This window comes from Capsicum annuum, chromosome 9, assembly GCF_002878395.1.
Source record: "Capsicum annuum cultivar UCD-10X-F1 chromosome 9, UCD10Xv1.1, whole genome shotgun sequence".
Classification (NCBI taxonomy): Eukaryota; Viridiplantae; Streptophyta; class Magnoliopsida; order Solanales; family Solanaceae; genus Capsicum; species Capsicum annuum.
This window is the reverse complement of record NC_061119.1, coordinates 13886653-13906832: the sequence shown is the minus strand read 5'-3', so window position 1 is coordinate 13906832 and position 20180 is coordinate 13886653. Positions and strand designations below refer to the sequence as shown.

Sequence of the window (20180 nt, the reverse complement as noted above, 5' to 3'; positions counted from 1 at the left end):
GTGTTTTGAATGTGGTTTTGTTTTGACACTTAGTTGCTAAATGGTTAAGTGCAGAAACTTTAAAGGGGACTTTTTTGTTTGAAACTTATTTGCTTGAAAATGGTTAAGTGTAGGAACTTTATAGGGGATTTTTTTGTTTTTAGACTTAGTTGCTTGAAAATGGTTAAGTGTAGGAACTATAAAGGGGAATTTTATGTTTTGAATGTGGTTTTGTTTTGACACTTAGTTGCTTGAAAATGGTTAAGCGTAGGAACTTTAAAGGAGATTTTTTTTTAAAATGTGGTTTTGTTTTGAAACTTAGTTGCTTGAAAATGGGTAAGTGTAGGAACTTTATAGGGATTTTTTTTGTTTTGAGACTTAGTTGTTTGAAAATGGTTAAGTGTAGGAACTTTAAAGGGGAATTTTATGTTTTGAATGTGGTTTTGTTTTGACGCTTAGTTGCTTGAAAATGGTTAAGTGTAGGAACTTTGTAGGGGATTTTTTTGTTTTGAGACTTAGTTATTTGAAAATGAAAGGGTAGGAACTTTAAGGGGGAATTTTGTGTTTTGAATGTGGTTTTCTTTTGACACTTAGTTGCTTGAAAATGGTTAAGTGGAGGAACTTTAAAGAGGATTTTTTTTTTTTGAATGTGGTTTTGTTTTGACACATAGTTTCTTGAAAATGGTTAAGTGTAGGGACTTTAAAGGAGATTTTTTTGTTTTGATACTTAGTTGCTTGAAAATGTGAAAGTGTAGGAACTTTAAAGGAGAATTTTGTGTTTTTGTTGGTTAGGTGACTTAGTTGCTTGAAAATGGTTAATTGTAGGGACTTTGAATGGGATTTTAATGTTTTGAATGTGGTTTGTTAGGTGAACTAGTCGCTTGAAAATGGTTAAGTGTAGGGACTTTAAATGGGATTTTATTGTTTTGAATGTTGTTTTGTTTTTAGACTTAGTTGGTTGAAAAAGTTTAAGTGTAGGGACTTTAAAAGGAGTTTTTTGTTTTGAATGTTATTTTGTTTTGATTGCGTAGATGAAACCTGATTATAGTTGGATATATCTCCGGAACAATGATAATAGAATAGTATTAGGGAGGAATTTGTTGAAGGTGTCAAAAGATTTATTGAACATGCTAAGACACTTGATGTTTGGAAACGTTTTGGGATTATTTGGTGTCTTTGCGTTAGATGTGATGGTATAAATCTTCTAAGTGAAGAAGATGTAAAGGAACATCTTTATAGAATGGGGTTTCACAAGGACTTTTTAAGATTGGCGGGTATTCATGGTGATGTTGCGTAAAATAACTTTGTTGTTGGAGAAAGTAGTAGGTCTGTAGGGCATATTGAATATCAAGATACTAGGATGACAGAAATAGTGCACGATGCATTTGGGATGCAACACGGGGTTGACTTTAGGAAAAATGTTGAAAATGTTCCTAATAGCAAAGAGGGCAATTTCTACGAAGAATTACAGGCTGCTAGTCATCCTTGTTTTGACGGGTGTTCGCACTCACGTTTGTCTGTTGCTATTAGATTATTAATTATTAAATCTGACTGGAATATTGCGGAAGGAGGAATGGACTCAATTATAGACTTTATTAGAGAGTTAGTTCACCCCGGCTTGGAGGTTGTGGAGGTTCCTGATTCTTTCTATAAGGCAAAAAGATTGATGTCAAAGTTAGGTCACTCCTCGGTTAGAATTGATTGTTATGAAAATGGCTGCATGTTATACTTTAAGGGAGATGCTAACCTAGAGTTCTGTAAGTTTTGTCAGCACCCTAGATATAAGCGTGGTTCTACTGGGAAGCAAATTGCTATTAAGGCAATGCATTATTTACCTCTTATACTAAGGTTGAAGAGGTTGTATGCTTCCTACTGCTTAGCTTCTCATATGAGATGGCATAGTAAAATAGAAGGCCTCCTGGGGTTATGTGTCATCCATATGATGGAGAGGCTTGGAAGCATTTTAATGCAACTTATCCAGATTTTGCAACTGAGCCATGAAATATTCAATTGGGATTATGTGCGGATGGGTTCTCTCCTTTTTCAGTTGGTGGTGCGCCATATTCATGTTGGCCTGTATTTATCACTCCTTATAATCTTCCTCCTGAAATGTTGATGACTAGTCCCTATATATTTCTGAATTGTGTTATTCCTGGCCCGCATAATCCAAAAAATGAAATAGATGTGTACTTCCAACCTTTGATAGATGAACTTCAGATTTTATGGCATGAGGGCATTGAAATATGAGGCATCTCTCTTAAACAGAATTTCAATCTGCATACATATCTAATGTGGACTGTTAATAATTTTCCTGCTTATGGAATGTTGTCGGGGTGGATGACCACTGGAAATCTGGCTTGTCCAAACTGCATGGAAAAAAACAAAATCTTTCATATTGAGACATGGCAGGAAAAATTCATGGTTTGATTGTCATCGTTGTTTCTTGCCACCTGATCATGAATTTAGGAAACTCAAGAATGCCTTCAGAAGGAATAGAAGGGAACATGATGGTCCACGCCTAGGAAATCGTTCAGGATTTGCCTAAAGCCAGCGAGGAACGATTGTATAGGCTTGATGGATATGACGTTTCGCATAATTGGACTAAGCAAAGTATATTTTGGGAGTTAGAATATTGGCCAGATACTTTACTTAGAAATAATGTTGATGCCATGCATTCTGAGAAGAACTACTTTGACAACTTGTTCAACACAGTTATGGATGTCACCGGCAAAACAAAGGATAATTCTAAAGCCAAACTTGACTTACCAGAATATTGCAACCGCAGAGAATTACACTTACAGCAGGGGCCCAATGGTATTGCTTTTAATACCAAGCCTAGTTTTACATTCAAGTTAGACCAAAAACATCAAATATGTGAGTTAGTTCAAAGTTTGAAGATGCCCATATATACCTCAAATTTGGGAAAGAGGGTTGATATGACACAAAGAATCTTGCATAGAATGAAAAGCCATGATTGTCATATTTTATGGAGCAATTACTTCCAATTGCTTTTATTGGTTTACCTGAAAACATATGGAAACCAATAGCAGAGATCAGTTTGTTCTTCAAAGACTTATGCGCCACCACATTAACAGAAGAAAACCTGGACCGAATGGAAAGTAATATTGTTGTTATCACCAACAAGCTGGAGAAGATTTTCTTGCCAGCGTTCTTCGATGTGATGGAACATATTTTCATTCACCTTGTGCACGAAGCTTGGTTAGGCAGTTCAGTTCAAACTAGGTGGATGTATCCATTTGAGCGGTAAGCATTTGCAACATATTTAAATGCATACATATCTTTTTTAAATATACTAAACATCTAACCTTAAAATTGTACAGGTCAATTAGAAAATTGAAAACGGGTCCCAAAAACAAACATAGGGTGGAAAGCTCTATAGTTGAGGCATATATTGAAAGAGAAACTTCTCAATTTTGTCCATACTACTTTCGTGATGAAGTTGTTTGTTCAAGAACCGATGGAATCATCATCAGGACGATGTGAATGAGCCTCATTTGCAACGGATATCAATTTTCAATCAATTTGGTTGTAAGTGTAAAAATACCATACCTCGCCGACTCACTCCCACAAAGCGGAAATCAACAACTTTGTATATCTTGTTGAATTTCCCCGAAATTGAGCCCTTTCTAAAGTAAGAAGATTCAAATTTAAACATATCTTGTTTGTTTACTCATTTCCTTAAAGAAACTAATTGTGTATCCTATGTTGGATGTTCAGTTCATTTAAGACTCAATTCCACAAAAATCAAGTGTATGCATCCTTTGCATCATGGTTTAAAAATGAGGTTCGTCAGTTTATTAATGTTTCTACAAAGTTTAAACATTTACACATTCTTCAACTAAAATATATATATGTATGATATTTTTAGGTACACCATTCACCAAATGCAGCCGCATACGATAATCTCTTGAGAGATATTTCTTTGGGTCCAGTCGAAGCTAATACAATATCCCAATACAAAGTAAATGGGTTTAATTTTTTCACTGAACAACACTCCAGGTCAAGGAAAACAAACAATAGTAGTGTTTGGGTTAAGGGTGATGATGATGTTGATTACTTTGACATCATACACGAGATCTTAGAACTGGAGTATGCTGGTTTCCCAATAAAAAATTGTCCTATTTCGATGTAAGTGGTTTGATCCAAGCACAGCAGGCACAAGAGTATATAAGGAGCATAACATCATTGAAGTGAAGCACAATAGGTCATATCCTATTTACGATCCATTTGTTCTAGCGCAAAATGCTAAACAAGTGTTTTATGCTCTTTATCCGTTACGCAATGATAAGTATGATTGGTGGGCTGTAATCAAAACAAGGCCTATAGGGCGGGTCGAAGTTGAGAATTTGCTGGAGACTGCGTATCAAAATGAAATGCAGATTGATCACCAGCTAGTGGACGTTGAATTAGTGGATGGTTTGAATCACCCGAAAAATATTTTTGAAGAAGTTCATATTGTGGAAGAAGGGGCTGAGAGGGTAGGAGATGAGGAAACCTCCAAAGAGGGTGAATGGTTTAGTGGAGAGTCTTCAGAAGAGGAGGATTAGTTATACATCTTAAATTTATTATGTATTGATGTCCTTTTGCTTTGTACTATATATTTACCTTTATGTTTCTTATTTAAGATTGATATGTAATATACTGTTTAAGTTTGTTGTTTCCACTTTTCCATGATTTATATAGTAATAAAAATATTCTTGTCTATATCTCGTGTTGTTGGAGCAATTTGAAGTGTGAATGAGTAAGTTAACATTAGTTACTTGGAATGTTTTCTTATATATTCATTTTGTAGGAACTAAGAACTTGTTAAATTCACATAATTTAGATGTCAAGCAAAGGTGACAAAGGTAAGGGAAAATTAGTTGATACTATGAAACCAAAAAAGAAAAGAGAACCTCCGCCTTATAGACGACCGACAGGTGTTATATATCTGAGGGTTGATTTGCTGACGCGCCAGCACGAGCCTTATATTCTAGGTCATCCGAGGATTCCATACCTACTCCTATGCATGTGGGGCTACTACATGGGTCTACACCGACCCATTCTGCTCCTATGACCATGCCACCACGAGCATAGTACTATCGGATGGCCGCTGGCCTCTCCAGACATCTACCATCATCGATATCCTCCTGTAGCAGTCACGCAGCTTCGCACAGTGATTCTGCTGGATCTATTGGGTTGTCGGATCTTCATCTTGGAGGCACTCCATCTGGTGCTTCAGATCCACCCACGCCAGTGCATCCACCATCATTTACTAGGCAGCCAGGAGACAAAGATGATTCTGGGAGGATTTATATTATTCTAGTTGTGAGAGGGTAAGATTTCTAAATATAATAACGTTACTCATTTTTCCATTACTATTTTATTGTTCCTGATGAATTACTATTTGATCTTGTGTTGTAAGTTTAGGCCGGATGCTGGAGTTGGAAAAACGGAGCGAATATGCATTAGTCGAAACTTCAACGACTAGTGGACCAGCTGGCAAAGGGTTCCAGAACTTGACAGGGAGAGAATGTTTGAAGAATTTAAGGTAAGGATTTAACTTATCGGCTACTTATTAACAATTTGTTTGAACACAAGATTGAATATTATAGTTTGGTTGTAGAAATTTTACTAGTGGGATGATGCAAATCAATTTCTTATAAAGAAGAACTTTTTCAAAAGATACAAAGGCAGATTTAACGATCTCTTGGATTATGCTCAAAAGAAATCGGTAAAACCTAAGTGGATACCTGATCACTTATGGCCACTGTATCAGCGCCACTAGAATAGCCCAGAATACCAATTGTTGAGAGAAAAAGGAAAGAGAGCCCGGGCATCATCCAAGGGTGGCTCCCTACATACTGCGGGTGCCAGAAGTACTCTTGTTGTGAAGGAAAAATTGGTATGTAACTTTTACAGTTTTAATTCTTTGTTTCTATTTAAATTTTTTTATTATTTGAACATTGATAATTTTTTCATATGCAGGAAAAAGAAAAGGGTAGGGAACTACCAACTGATGAGATTTTTTAGGCGACTCATCTGAGAAAGAAAAAAAACCTGACTGATGAAGATGTCTTGGTTGAACCTCGTACAAAACTTTTCCTCGTAAGAAATAAATTTTGAATATATGAATCTTTTTCTCAAAGTTGATATTATTCAATTATAACAACTTTAGTATTTTTGACTATTTGTATTAACTTTACCTTGAATATAGGACGAATTTATGCGTCTTGTTGGTGAGTATCGTAGTATTCTGCCTCCTGAAAGTCAGGGTGACCCAATACCCCAGCATGTACGGAATGAGTTATGGACAAAAGCTTCGGGTCCTGCAAATAGAGGGAATTTCTACGGATGCCACACTGAATTTTTTGGCGATAATATTAGGTGTTCGTCCGGCCCTGCATACTCTAGCTCTTCGGTTGATGTAGAAACCATTGTAAGCCTACAAAATACGATTTTTCAACTCACTGAAGAGCTTGCTGAACAGAGACAAAGGTATGCTGAACAGATTGCGAGGCAGAAGAAGACGGAGGAGGCAACAACATCACAAATCAGGATGCTGCAGCAGTAGTTCAGTTCTTTCATTCAGACTGGGGGGGTTATTCCTCGGTGTCCTGGTGATGCAGTTCAGGCTGCAAAAGGTCTAGGCTCCCTGGATGATTTCAGCACGGATGATGATATGGAAGACGAGGACAAATTCGATGATGATGACTGTTAGTTTTTTATTTTTGTATGTCTTGTATTTTAAATTTAGACATTTTGTTGTTTGAAACTATTGTTGTAGTATTTTCGTACTCACCTTTGTTGGACATTTTGTATGTGTTATACACTTTTGAAAATTTCCATTTGTTTTTTTGTTGTTGTTGTATTTTCATTTTGGTTACTGTTGTATATTATTGTTGTGGTTGCATGCAGTATTTGGGTTTTCATTTTTATTTTATTTTTAAATTCTCAGAAAAACCGACCACATGTGGTCGATTTTTTTATATTTTGTTTTGCAGAAAACCGATCACTTTATTAATTTAATAAAAAACCGACTACACTTGGTCGGGTTTTTAAAAAATTAATAAATTAATTTAATAAAAAATCGACTACACGTGGTCGGTTTTTTTATAAAATTAATAAAATAATTTAATAAAAAACCGACCATGCGTGGTCATTTTTTTTTCCTATTTTTTTTCAATTTAAATAAAATAATAATGAATTTTAAAAATGAATATATATTTTTAAAAAGTGGTCGGTTTTTAAAAAGCTACCGCTACTTTTTCAACCAAAAATTTTGGTTGATTTTGTGGTCGAAAAATGGTGGTCGGTTTTTCCCTTTTTTTCTTTAGTAATGTATGTTCCCTAGACTATTTATTAGTGTATTTTAGTGATGTTTATAAGCTAATAAATAGATAAAAGTTATTAATAACTAAATAAAAGAGTTTAGTACAAATAAATGTCAGTGGAATGCGCTAATAAATAGTTTAGGAGGGTCATATGATCCCGTAAAATTTATACGTGTTACAGCAAATTTCATCAAAGTTTGAATATATTTCAGACCAGTTTCCTCATCTTTTAATAATGAAAAATAGATGCATAGTGTTTATGTAGAATGGTATGCATATTGTGAAAAATTGTCCCTTTTTTATTTGATGAGTAACTCATTTAAACTGCTAGTTTCTTAAAAAGGGTTATCATACTCTATGGAGTTGAAGAAGCAGCAAGTGGCCTTCTGTCTGTTAATATCAACTTTTCCAAATTCAAAGTTGTGATTTTACCCAAATTTTGATCTCAGTCGGGTTGGAGATAGGATTTGAAGTTTATGAATTCTAAATTTGTCATTAAAGTCTTCGCTCTTCTTGATTATTGGGTTCATAATCAATTAATGAATTTTCTAAGAGTCAATCGTCAAAAACAAACCTAAACTATCATCTTTTCGTGAGTTTCATATCTCAATATATCTATGGTTCCATGTACCTACCCAAACTATTACTCTCTTTGTATTAAAACATACCTCTATGATGAGTTAGCCTATACGTGCCCGTTGTCGAGATAGAAACAATATTTGGCCAACTTAGTATCAAGGTGTGTTTTAATACAAAGAGAGTGATAGTTTAGATAGGTAACTACAGGGAACAACTATATTTGAGGTATAAAACTTGTGAAATAGTGATAGTTTACATGTGCTTTTGACCATTAACTCATTTTTAATACAACTATAGAATCCAAGTAAAATTTGTGAGTCAGGGTACCCAAAAGATGAAATCCGAGTATACAAAGAAGACAGACTGTGCATTTTGCACAAAACTTGGAATTCTGGGAAGCAGAATATTTTCTGAGGGCTTCTTATGGACATGGTTTAGATGTTATGGCACCATATTTGACCAAGGGAGGTCCCCCTCCAATTGGTGCCCCAAAAGCAAATCTTGATCCACTCACACACAACATCATCAAGGAATTTGGCAATGAAGAAATTGGTCATCTAAGGTAGTCCTTCCGTCTTAATCTACGTTTCTTAGTTACTATTTGAATAATCAGAATATTTTCTTCAATTATTTTTTAAGAGTTAATGGTCAAACGCATACTTAAACTATTACATTTCGCGATTTTCATGCATCAACTATTCATTGTTCCATTTACCTATCTAAACAATTATTTCTTTTGTATTAAAACACACATCGATATAGAGTTGGTCGACATGCACCTATTGTCGATTGGGAAAAAATATTTGGCCAACTCAACATCAATGTGTATTTTATAATACAAAGGAAGTTATAGTTTAGTTAGGTAAGGAAAACAATTGAAAGTTGAGGTATGAAACTAGAGAAAAAATTATAATAATTTAGATGTGTTTTTCACAGTTAGCTCTTTTTCAAATACTTTCTAAATATTTTGAATTCTTATTTATTAAGTTCGAATCACATCTAACATTAGTTAGTTTGAACCTCGTACTTCGAATCAAACTACAAATTGAAATGGAAGTAGTATTAATATCCTCTGATGATCTCTCCCATATTATAAGCTTTTTCATAGTATGCATGCTATTAATATTTTTGTTATACCAATTTGTTTTGTTTGTTTTTAGGGCAATTGACACAGTAACGGGGAGCATTCCTAGACCTTTACTGAATCTTAGCTCTGAAAACATTGGGAAAATATTTGATGCAGCATTTGGACGCAAATTGGAGCCCCCATTTGATCCATATAAAGATAGCTTGAGCTACATGCTATCTTGCTGTATTATACCATATGTTGGAATGAATGGCTATGTTTGTATGAATCCCAATCTCAAAGGCTATGCCTCGAAACATGTAAGAGGGAAAAAAAAACAAGCTCTCTTTGAACGTATAACTAAGATTTTGAATTTATGTGTTTCGAATTCTAGAAAAAATAATTTATTGAATTCTAGATAAATATATTTGACGCAAATTTCAACAATAAAAATAAGATCTGAATCAAAGCTATTCACATTTGCTGAATCCATAGACAGGCTTGTAGCTCCAATCACAACAACGGATTGCACCTATGGATTTCAATCATTCTTTTAAGTCAACTGTGATCTGCTACTCTTCTATTTTACTCAAACACCCTCCCTTGCCTGAACTGATCGATAGATAACTCCGCACCACATTTCTTTTAATCGATCGAAACCCCCAACTAGAAATGGAGTTTTAGAACCTAAACAACAAGGGTGAGAGATCTGTGATTAGTTCAATCAAAGGTTGATTGTGTGATCTAAAACCTTACTTTCTCCATCTCAATTGATGTGATGTTTTTTTCCTTTTTATTAAATTTTCAAAAGAATGGTCTCTTTTCATATTTAGTAGTAATAATTTAATTTCAAATCTTTTATTTTACTCTTAATAAAAGGATTTATAGTCACTGAAATTTCTACTTACTTAATTTAGACCACATGTTTCAAAGTCTTTCCTTTTCTTATAATTTTGTGTCTAGTCTATATATTTGGTCAATATATGTGGTGACATTTTCTTTTTTTCAATCATAGCTTGTGGCAGGACTATTAGGAGCAGAGGCAGAGCAAGATGCAATTGTTCGTATGTACCTTTATGAAAGAGCTAATGAAGTACATCCTTATGGACATACAGTGGCTGATTTCACGGCTCGAATCTCTAATTTGAGACATCGACTGGGGAAGTGTGGAATAAAAGACGAAGGCATCACTGTCCTGTGTGACTCGGGGCAGAAAATCGAACTGAAACTAACATTACATCTGCTGACTATTATTCCCTTGCGTACTTCAGAACTCCAGAAGAGATTGCCAGGATTGTGTACACAACGGGCGATGAGCATATGCCTGGTGGAATCTATCCCCATGGTGCTAATGGAAGGATTGCTCGAAAATTTCTCAAAGATTCATGAAAAATGAAAATAACGAGAAACTTATATTAATTTTTCAGCATGTTCATTGCACGTGCATTTCGAATCACAGTGTATATGGTTTGTAAGATAATATCAAAAAAGGGCAGCTCGGTGCACTAAAGCTACCGCTATGCGCGGTGTCCGGAGAAGGGCCTCACCACAAGGGTATATCGTACGCAGTCTTACCTTGCATTTCTGCCAAAGGCTGTTTCCAAGGCTTGAATCCGTGACCTCCTGGCCACATGACAGCAACTTTACCAGTTACTCCAAGGCTACCCTTCATTGTAAGAAAATATCAATATTATTAAATCAAGCTCTGAGTGAAGAATTATACACATAAGAATAAACAAGTTTCTCAAATTGATCAATGTGGAAAGTCATATGTTAGCTTATTTGTTGAAGTTAAGATGATTGAATATTGTATGAACGTACAAACATAAATAATCAAAATTATTCTCGCATCATATACTGTCAAAACTTAGGCTAACCTTACTCCATTAGCAAAGAATAGCTCAGAGTGAAATGCAGAATCTCGAGTTGAAAGAAGATCACATAATAGTGGAATGAAAAACTGATTTGTTTTTATGTTGAGTGTGTATATATACATGAGGATTTTGCCATCAGAAAATATCTACACTGTGCTTAAATATCTAAATTCTAAACTTCATGACAACTAAGCAATAAGTGGCATAACTGCTAAGATAACCACTAATCTAACTACCATTGGGTTCTAAGTGATGAAGATGAATAGCAAATGGAGAGAAAGTAAAAATTCTTCACTTCAAGAAAAGAAGTGTTCTTCCATGTTAGTGAGAGGAAAGAACTTCTTCATATTAAATTATAGAAGTATGTCTTCACGTGGATAGTAAGGTAAGAAGGCAAGCCTCGCGTCATCGTTATTGTCGCTCACTCGTCTCCGGATATGGATTGAGATTTTTTATTTTTTTTTTGTTAAAATTCATTTAAAATTATAAGAATTAATGATATTTTAATTCAAAAATTTGACAAGAAAATTTTCTCCATTTGCTGATGCACTCAAGAATATGCGAGCGCATATCACAACGCACCTCGAAGTATGTGACCCTTCGAGGCACTGTTTGAAAAAGGAAGTGCGACATGCGTCGGTCTCAGATGGTGTCTACAGGTGGGACAAAAATTTTTTTTTTTTTAATATAAAAGGCAACCTGCAGGCGCAGGTGGACCCTATCGTCCGACGGTCCAAAATGGTATAGTTTTTCATGAACTATTACTTCCTTTCGAAAGCACCCCCTTTTGGCTATAAATGCCTGATTATTTTCTCACGTAAAAGTACAAAATTTTGGAGTAAATACATTCTCTTCTTCTTGAAAAATTCAAGTGTAATTTATAAAGCGTTGAGTGAGTTCGTAGTTCGACAAATTTGAGATACCACTATTTACTGAAGTGAATCATTTTATCTTGAGAGGATATATTTTATTAACCTTGGGTACCTAAGGGGAATGAATTTCTTAATAACACTCCATGAATTCGGTGGATTTGTTTCTTTCATTTCTTGATGGTTTTTCTATTTCCCCAAAAAGTAGTTCGAACTTCATTTTGATAGTTCATCAGTTGTTTGAACTTGTGTTTGAAGTTTTTATTGTTAATGCAGATTTTGTACTCAGAAAACAACAATCCTAAGGAATTTAAATAATCTGTATTTTGATTTTTGGAGATTAAAACATTTTTTATTTTACTCTGTTTGAACTTGATAGTGATTTGAAGATATAAAAGCTTCATCACGAGTCAAAGTTCATTCGAATGGCGATTAGAAGAACATAAAAACTTTATCGTTAATTAGAAACAAATTGTTTAAAATTTAGCTTGAAGATCATTTCCAATAGTATACACTATATATTGTATATTTGTATAATAACAACCATCTATTTAGTGTAAATTTCAATCGAGGGTAGTGTGTATGTATATTTGTACAATAACAATAATATATTCAGTATAATTCCATAAATAGGTTGTGAAAAAAGATAGTATGTATGCATATCTTACCTCAACCTTAGAAGATAGAGAAATTATTTTATAACATAATCAACAATATCTTCTAGAATTACCAAGGAACAAGTGATAACACAACCACTTTTATGTTCAAAATTTTGGCCCTGCGATAAACGAAAACTTACAAAAATTTCAACGCTGTTTCTAGACTTCTCCCATTTAGATTAATAGAATTATGAATATTTTTGGAAAAAACTTCAAACTTGGTTATCATGCTTAATGTAGATGATGCTTATAATAATATCTTTAAAATATGAAGAAATTTATGGTTTTCTTAGAAACCTTACCTCTACCTCTATTATTCAAGTAATATTGCTTGTTATAATATTGCATGGATTGCAATTGGCCAATAAATTGAACATCACCTCTTTTTGAATGTTAGAATTTGTCGAGAATTTTCTGGTTTTCCGTAGAAAAAATTTTCTTAGTAGAAAATGTTGTCTTATTGAAAAAAAATCTCTTCCATAATTGGTTTATTCTATCACACGTGCACGTTTAATTATATTACAAGAACCAATATCAATGACGAAAGAAAAATAATATGATAGAAGAATAAACATCGATGGTGAAGGAAAAAATATCTTGAAGGAAATCTTGAAAAAGAAAATTGAGAATTCACCAAAGGAAAAAAAGTTTTCGGGATTAGAAGCATACCTCAGAATTTTACGATATTGGTATTTTCTATCTCAATGTATAAAAGAGTCCTGTTGGGTTCAAAATTGATAAGCCGTCATGCGGAAGCTTATAATTTGCAAATCATAGCGGACATAATTCAGACGACACATAAAACAATATCAATAAAGCGGAAGCTTATAATTTGCAAATCATAGCGGACATAATTCAGACGACACATAAAACAATATCAAAAAAATTATTTTATTGATATGGTTTGGCCAATTGCTCTACGTATAAAAAAATTAATATGAAAAACATAAAACCTATTAGGAGAAATCTCCCCATAGACAAAGACTCTTTAATGACTACATTGAGGATGTTATTGTGTTATGGTATGAGAAGGGGTTTTTTCTATTTATACATGTTCAAAACCTTTCCTCGACGAAAGAGGTTAGCCAAATATGAAAAAAAAATAATTATATTTTCCTTTTAGAAAAATAAAAGTAATTATGATTACTTTTATTTTCTTTCCAAGAAAAAATAAAACTTAATTTTGATAAGAAAATCAAGACAAAAATTCTACAAGTCCTAAATAAGAAAAAAATAATATACAATATTAATTGATTTGAAAGTCCTAAATTACATAACTCGAGTAAGGAAAAATTAATATATTATTTTAGTTGGTTTCAAACCCTTAATTATTAGGAAAATAATTTAATTAGGTTTTCCAAACTACAAAAACAGGTAAGAAATAAATTTAATAACATACTTCGCTGGTTTTAATTTATTATTTGTCAATATTAGAATAATAATACGTTTTTTACTTTTTTTTTTTTTTTTTTGCTTTCTTTCTTTTTCCTTTTTTGAACTTTGCTTAATTTTAACTTTTCCTTAATAGGCATTAACATGTATTTCTTGTTTAGCCGGAAAAAAGTGTATTTGTTTATTTCCTTTTTAGCCGAAAAATTTGTAGTACTTTTTAATTTTCTCTCCTCCTCTTATAGTATATTTTACAAATCTATAAATATTAATTTTCTTAGCAATTCTTACTATATATTTTAATACTCTTATTTGTAAAACTTTCCATATGTTTTGGAACTCTTTACTTTAAAATATAATAAGTATAATTAAGTAATAATTTAAAAAGAGTAAAAAGATAATTTTGTCTATTGCATAGTATTTTAATGAAGGGTAAAAAGTTCAAATCACTTTTCTAAGGGTTTTCATATTTTTAATATATTATATAGATATATAGATATAGATATAGATTATAGATTATAGATTATAGATAAATAGAAGATCTTCTTCTCAACTTATAACACAACAATATTCATAATGTAGTTCTCACATAGTTTTATTTAGGGAGAGATTTCTCCCAATACGTTTTATGTTTTTCAATATGTAGGTCACTTGATCAAACAATATTAATAACATATTTGAGTACTATGTTTTTCTTTTCATCTGAATATTGTTTTTATGATTTGCAAACATTAGCTTACACATGATGTCTTCTAGATTTCGAACCCAACACCAAACTGAATAAGTTGGGTGTGCGAACAAAAGTTTCATATTGATAATTGAAGGTGTAAGATCTCTTAGTGAGGCCTTTTGGAGAAAATCGTATGAATTTAACTCAAAGTAACAATATCACACAATTTAAAAATGTCTTTGGACTAGCTGAGCCAACTGAGTCTTTACACGTACACATATCCTAGATAAATGGAGACTTTTACTTGATAATTTTAGAGGGTCACTTGTGCAACACATTATTAGAGAAGTTAATATTGTAACCGATGTTTTCATAAATGTGGCTGTAACAAAATTGATACCACTGCCCCAGTACCCCTACTATGTTTTATCTCATCGTGTTTATTTGTATATGATTATTATGTTAATGACCCTTCAAATTAGACACTAATGAAAAGAGTCACACTTTGTACATTAATCCAATAAAAATCGAATACTAAAGTGATTTTGGAATAGTTTCGAGAGCTCTGATCATAAATATTTTCTATCTAATTTAGTTAATTAAATCGATCAGAAACTTAATTTCAAACGATGAGATCGAGTAGACTTGAGGAGGCCCAGAAACTTAATTTCGAACAATGAGATGGAGTAAATTCGAGGAGGCCTAAAACTAAAAATTGAATAGTCAAAATAGATGAATGGAGCAGAATGACTTCTTGCTTTATTGTGCCTAGTACTAAATTAATGAAATTCCTAGTCAACAAGGAATAAGTCATCCCCTTGATCTTGCTCTTTTTACCTTCGAGAGGTATTCAACCATTAGTCTAATCATAAAATATTGTTACTATGTATCGTTAATAGGACTTAATTTGTGCCATAATTAGAGTTAAATATATGAATTTTTTTTAAATTCATATGTTTACTTGGATTATATTAAATTCAAGAAATAGTCCAAATAATAAGATTAATATGATTTGATTAATCATCTAATCACAAATACGTGAGGTTAATTTAATATGAGATGGCAATCCATGTTAAATGAAATAAGCCACTGACAGTATGACATATGTCAATATTATGGGGCAATCCAAGATAAATGAAATGAGTCACTAAAAACATGACATATGTGAATATTATGTGACAATCCATATTAAATGAAATGAGCCACTGACAGCATGACATATGTCAATATTATGTGGCCATCCAAGATAAATGAAATGAGCCACTATAAATATGACATACGTCAATATTATGTGGCAATCCAAGTTAAATTAAATGAGCCACTAAAAGTATGACTCGTGTCGATATTACGTGGCAATCCAAATTAAATGAAATGAGCCACTAAAATTATGCCACGTGTGCAGGTGACATGTTCTAGCCAATCAAATTAGAGCTTTTCACCAAAAGAATGTGACTGATCAATTTTAAACCAACCAATCAAATCACACAATTACCTTGCCCCTCCAACTATAAATAGGGGTCCTCATAACTCACAAAAGGAGTATTTTTGAGAAGCAAAAGGTAAGAAGAGAGCTTGTGGATCAAAAACCATAATTTCTCTGCAAGTTAGAAGTTTCAAACAATCAAGCTCAAGATCAAGAAATTTTTTTCAAGATCAAGTTACTTGTTCATATTCATCATTCGAGGCAACTATCCAAGTGTTTGTGACGAATTAACATTCAAATTCAAGTCCAGAGACGGAGATTCAAGATCAAGCTACTCAAGCCCTTGAATTCAAATCAAGTTCAAGTCCAAGTTCATATTACTTTGAAGAATTAGAGGATTATTATAAAGATTGTAACACTTACTACACTTGAAATAAAATATTACATTTTGTTGCTGCAATTTTTCTGTCTCGATTATTGTTTTCTTGACTTAGAAAAATTATCGTCTATAAATTTTGGCATGCCCAGTGGGACCTTCTCTACCTCTTATCTCTTCATATTAATCACCTTATTTAAGAATACTGAAATGGCATCCAAGAAGTTTTACTCCAAATCTGTTGTTGCTAAGGGTACCGACTCCAAGTTTTCCGCAGAAGTGGATAACATACTTGATGCTACCATGGAAAGTGTGGGTTCCATTACTAGGAACAAAGCAAACTTACTAGGACAACAAACACTTGAAGTGTCATCCATATCAGCTCCTGCATTTGATCTTCAGTCTTTAAAGGGGCAAGATTTTTTCCCAATGAGTTGGAAGAAGGTAAAAATATCACTGAGATCGTTGAGAAGACTTTAGCTCGAATCAACCCATTTAAGACTAAGGACCACACCATGCATGAAGATGATCATGCTTTGATCACTATGTCTTCTCCAATTACTCTGCATGAACTGTTTTACTCAGATTTCAGTTTGAGGAAAAATCCATGCTTTAATCCTTCAGCTTCGATGGCTATCCCAGTAATAGTGACTAACACATCAACTGTGGAAGAACAGGTTGCAAGTTTGAATAAGTTGAATGAAAGCCTAACAAAATATGTGCAAGATCTAGATAATCGAATTGTCAAGTTGACAGACAGAGTTGAAAAAGTTATAGAGAAAGGCTCAAGCCAAGCATCTGGGAAGCGTGCGATGGAACAAAACAAAGGATTCTCATCTATAAAACAAAGACGTGTTGCTGATGAACTATAAGTATCTAATGAGGGGTTAATCCCAATTCATCAACTGAAGGACTTTATTGTTGGAACCATTAAAGACAAGTAAGATGTTGCTTCCAAACCATCTCTCACATATGCTAAGCCATATACTTCAATAATTGATGGATTGAAGATGCTTGCAGGTTATCAACCTCCAAAATTTCAATAGTTTGATGGTAAGGAAAACCTAAAGCAACATGTTACATACTTTATTGAAATATGCAAAAATGCTGGAACTTATGGAGATTATCTTGTTAAACAGTTTGTGCGCTCTTTACAAAGAAATGCATTTGATTGGTATACTGACCTCGAGTCTGGTTCTATTGATAGTTGGGAACAACTCGAACATGAATTTCTCAATCATTTCTATAGCACGAGATGTATTGTAAGTATGGTTGAACTTACTAATATGTGCCAATGGGAAGATGAACGCGTCATTGAGTTCATCAATCGATGGAGGAATGCGAGTCTTAATTGTAAAAACAAACTTAGTGAGGCTTCTAGCATAGAAATATGTATTCAAGGAATGCATTGGGGACTTCGTTACATCCTACAGGTCATCAAACCCAAGTCATTTGAATAACTTGCTACACGCACTCATGATATGGAGTTAAGCATTGTCCTCAAGTGGAAATCAAGGACCACCTATTTACGAGCCCCGAAAAGGAAAAGATAAACTAGAAGTGAAGAAAGGGGGCAAGTTTGTGCCAAAATCTAAAAGTAAAGAGGCGATGAATGTTAATGCCGCACCATTGAGGGTCACCACAAAGCTAAGTAAAAAGAAAAGTGTGAAAACCACATCTTTCCAGAATAATGCCAGCAAAAAGTTGACTTTAAAGTAGATGCAAGCAAAAGAGTATCTATTTTTGGACTCAGATGTCCCAATAATTTTTGAAGAACTCCTTTCATATAAACTCTTTGATTTACCTGAAATAAAGCATCCAGATGAAGCTGGAGGGACCGGTGATCTAAACTACTGCAAATATTATCGATTGTTGGGTTATCCCAAAGAAAAATATTTTATCTTTAAGGAAAAAGTCATGGACTTGGCCCGCAAAGAAAAGATACTGCTCGAAGATGAGAAGGAAAGTTCAAATCAAGTATCGGTCACTTTTGGTTCACTTGATCCCATATTTCTTTGCAACTTGGTTGAAGTACATGAATGTGATGATGTCCTAATTTCACCTTACAAAAGATGATTAAATTTGGTGACATTGAACCCATTGATGTTAGTGGGCCATTGCCTCTTCCTATTATGAATGGAGTAATAGTGCAAGAGAAATCATTAGAAGAAAGTCAACCCCTTATTGAGCACACTGATGATGAAGGATGGATCTTGGTGACTTGATGAAAATGTTGTAAAATGAGCTCACGATAGCAGTCGAGCAAACAAGCAACAAGAGGAAAGATAGTCAAAATACCCCAAAGGAAAATGGCGGAGAAAAATGTGAGAAAGATGAAAATTGAGAAGAATTATCGTCCAAAACCCCATTACCCAGTCCATTGGAGGAATTCTTGCCGAGTTGGTTTCGTGAAGAAATATCTTATATTGGCATCAAGGCCTCATGTTGCAATATTGATAAAGAAAAGACAACAACAGGAGACTCGTGATTGCCTTTAATCCTTTCAGATAAAGAACCCGTTAATCCTCTTTCTGAAGAACTGAACACTTGTGATGCAAAGATCATATTCACTGATGATGACCTCTTGTTTGGTGACACATTACACAATTTTTCCTTGTATATGGCTGGCTACGTGTGCGAGCACAAAGTGAAAAGAATTATAATAGATAATGGTTCTGGCATTAATATTCTCCCAATTCACACTGTAAAGAAGCTTGGAATCTCGAAGGATAAATTGTCTGAATGTCATTTTATGGTTCAGGGATTCAATCAAGGGGGGCAAAGAGCGATAGGTTTTATCAAACTGGAAGTCAACATGGGAGATATGTATTCAAGCATATTAATGTATGTGATTTACGCAAAGACCTCATATAACATCTTATTGGGAAGGCCATGGATACATGATAACAAAGTGATCACATCCACCTACCATCAATGCTTTAAGTACTTTGATAATGGAGTACAAAAAAAGGTAGTTATTGACAATGAGCCTTTTACTGGAGCAGAAACCCATTTTGCAGATGTAAAATTTTACTTGAAGAAACACATCCAAAAAGAGGTAAATATTGGTGATGTGGTTCCTATAAAGAAGATTGACATTATAAGGAAGAATGATAAGGCAACGGAAAAGGAAAAATTGGTAGTTGAAAAGAGTCCAACATTTTCTAATGCGAATAAGGTACCCGAGATCAATGCGGCATTGTCAAGTAAGAAAGTGACTCTAATTATCTATTATGTCCCAAAGGAAAAGAAGGTTGAAGTACAATTATCTGAACTGTAGCAAAAAATGTTAGGAGGGTTGGCCTTTCTCATTAAGCAAATTAATGTAATCAAGTCACCTTCAAGATCGGTGGAAGGTTTTGTCAAGTCATCTAATCTTGATCCGCACTATTTTCTAAAAAGTGTACAAATAAGAGTTTTGACCCAAACACCTATAAGTTATTGGTAAAAACTGGATATAATATTGATGAATCCTCTATGATAAAGAAGCTCCCACTTGAAGCACAAAGAGGGTCAAACCATGGTCTAAATCCTACTCAAAGGATGATGATAGAGAAAGGGTATGCTGTCAAATAATCGCGTGAAGGTTTGGGTTACAAATAGCCATCACTGATCCGTATATCTATAAATAGCGCAAGTATCAACTACATTATCCCTAAGAATGATTCTACAACATAAAAAAAATGGTTTCTGTGCTTGATCAGCTCACTGATCCAAGTACATGTAATACCCGTACTTTTCCTAGCTTGAAAATTTTCCAAAGAATGTTAGAAGCTTTATTTGAAAGATGAATCCACTTTTGTACACGTGGTATTTTTAATATTTTCACTTTTTTTCATGTGAAAAATTTAATAAGCTTTCTATTGATACCAAATTTGCACAAATCCAACACCCGGGCGAAGAATTAGAACCTTTTTAGTGATACAGTGTATCACCTGAGCCTTCAGTGTGTCGCAGAGATG

At 33.7% G+C, this 20180-nt stretch overlaps 1 pseudogene; it reads left to right on the top strand.

Annotated features, from left to right (window-relative positions):
* The first annotated feature begins 1339 nt into the window (after positions 1-1339).
* LOC107841640 lies at positions 1340-11290 on the top strand (annotated as a pseudogene).
* The last annotated feature ends 8890 nt before the right edge of the window (positions 11291-20180 follow it).